Source organism: Crocodylus porosus, unplaced genomic scaffold (genome assembly GCF_001723895.1).
Source record: "Crocodylus porosus isolate Cpor-Errol unplaced genomic scaffold, CroPor_comp1, whole genome shotgun sequence".
Classification (NCBI taxonomy): domain Eukaryota; kingdom Metazoa; phylum Chordata; order Crocodylia; family Crocodylidae; genus Crocodylus; species Crocodylus porosus.
The window spans coordinates 22,855,273-22,857,989 of record NW_017728931.1 but is presented as its reverse complement, the minus strand read 5'-3'; positions in this window follow the sequence as shown (position 1 = coordinate 22,857,989).

The following is a 2,717-nucleotide window of genomic DNA, read 5'->3' as shown; positions in this document are numbered from 1 at the left end:
GCGGGGATGCTTGGGTACAGTGCTGCAGCCATGTGGTGCTAGAGGAGTGGAGTTTGAGGGGGGTGCCAGGCCCCCTTAGCCCTGGCCTTCTGCTGTCTATGGTAGCCAGTAAAAGTTAAATTTCAAGGTTCTTTATTTCTATATCAGCACAGAAATAACTTCAGTTACTAATAATCAAAATATGTGGCCTGTTTCCAAGTAATGCCATATAGAAATGTTGGATGGGTACAGGATTTAGTTTTGTAATTCAAGCTAGAAGTAAGTTGGAATGTACCAATAAATCTTAAGATGGAATTTGGCTATGCTGATAGTGCCTAATGTCCACTTCAAAATGCACAGAATTAATTCACATTTAACAGCAGCCCAATGTTAGTGGTTCCAGGAAGATACTAGTTCGGCAGTAATATTAGTGAAGCAGAAAAGATTTAATGAAGGACCAAAAAAATAAAGGCAATGCTATTGCAGAAAACTGCTAACATATGTTTAATTGATGGTATGGTATTCAGGTCATGATAGAAAAACTAGAAAAGAGGGAATGCTTATGCTCTATAAATAACTGGCTAAACACAAATGTCTTCAGGACTGCTACTAGGACAAGGCCATATCTTGTATTAAATAAACTTAAAACTACAATAGCAAAAAGGTTGAAAACTAAGGGAAAGTCTACAGTTAAGACTGTCAAAAGGATGTAGTTAGCCTAAACTAGAAAAAAAAAAACATAAGGGGAAAGACACAGCTATGTAGGAATATAAAACAGGACTACTGGAAGTCTGTTATTCTACTGCTGGTCAGTGCTTTTGGGTTTCTTTTAATTATCGTAAACTGACAGTAACTTTAGTTTGGTAGTGGGGCAAACTTAAATTGCTGCTGCTAGCAGCAATTTAAAGTGGTGTGTAGGAATCTCCACTCATCTGCCTGCCCTGTAACTGTGTGACCTGAAGTCTTAAGCCAAATCAGTGAGTTGTTGTATATGTATCCCACACTGAGTTGGGAACTGAGTAATTCCCTACAAGTTGCCCAATGATTGAGTGTACCCACTGCTGGTAGAAAGCCCTCCTTGAAGGCCATGCTTTCTCTACCTTGCCAACCTGGTTCTCCAAAGCTTAAGAACAGCAAGTTTATTTCATGCTGCATCAGTTGCTAGAAAAAGGCCTACGTTTTAGGCACAACTCAGTTGGAGAACAGCAATGTGGTTGATACTGACAGTCTTAACAGGATCTTGGTACCAGGGCTGAAGTTTTAATTATTTAGTTACATTTCACAGGGACAGTCTGCATTCATAGTCAATTTGTGGTCAGAAGCTGCTCCCACGGATTTTTAGTGAACTGTTAGATCAGCCTTGCAAACTGTTTTAAGTTTTTTAATATGCAATAGATTTTATCCAACATGGTGAAAGTGGGTTTGGGAAAGGTGCATTTACTGGATGTTTATGATGCTCCGGAATTGAGCCACCCATCTTTTTTTTTTTCATAACTAAACTTTTGTTTCAAGTTGGCTCTAGCTACTGCTCAAGTTTAGTATTTGTCTGTTCACCATTAGCTTTACAGCCATGAGTGCCACAATGTTTTCTTAAATGAAAGCTGATACTAAAATGTACTCCTTATCTATTTGAACAGCAGATTACAGGGATATTTGAATCCTGTCAAAGGCATTACCAACAGGACCCTTTTTTACCTCTTATCCAGTAGTAGCCTTGATTAACGATGGCTAGAATACTGGCTATATTCCAGCTCTCCCTCCTCCAAAAGAAGGAAGGAACCAGAGATGCAAGTGTTCTTGAATTGATCCATTTGGTTTTGTCCTAAGCAAAAAAAAAAACCTCCCATGACTTAGTGCTTTAGTTCTATCACAGCAGGGGGCACTAGAAATGAGCATGCTTATGCCTATAGTACTTCATACAGCTGTTGGGTCCTTTGTTTTGGTTTCAGAAGGGGAACTAGAAAAGTGAACATTTTAAAAAGATTATAATATAAGAATCAATTCAGGGATTCTGTATTGTGGCAAAGGGGGTCCTATGGGCAGCAGACAGCACAGCACTAGCTAGTATGTCTTAAGCTGTGTACACAAGTTATTATCTCTTACATTTTTCATATAGAAGAGTTCAAAAGTAATTGGTTTTGACCATACTGAAGTATAACCTTCCCAAGGTATGGTCCTCAAGCTTTATCAGAATGGATAAAAGGTGGCATTACTCTGCATAACTAGTAATTGTTGTCAGATCACTGCATTGCATCAGCCTCTGCAGATGGAGGGGATGCCTATATTTTATCCAAGAACTCAAAAAGATTAGACCACTCACCTACAATATGGGAAGCTTCAGGCTCAGCTCCTCCTGAGATTTTAACCCACTTCTGAGTGTCCTAATGATCAAAAAATAAGTGGTCTGTGGTAGAAGCACTTCAGTGCCTTTTTCGCAGGAATTGGGTATAGACTGTTCAGTCATTGCATACATTATCCTAGGCAGGCAAGCAATGGCTCCAGGCTACAGCTTGGATTGGAAGAGGTTAGACCTGTGTTTCTGGTCCAGTGACTTAAGATTCCCTGCTCTGCCTTAACTTGCTGAAGTAGAATGTAGAGTTTATTTAAATCAAAAACTAAAATTTCCAATCTTTAAAAAAGATTGTTTACAGCCAAGGCTGCAACTGAACTCCAACTAGCTTCAGGCATCAAGAACAACAAAAAGTCCTTTTTCAGATATGTGGGGAGCCGGAGGAAAA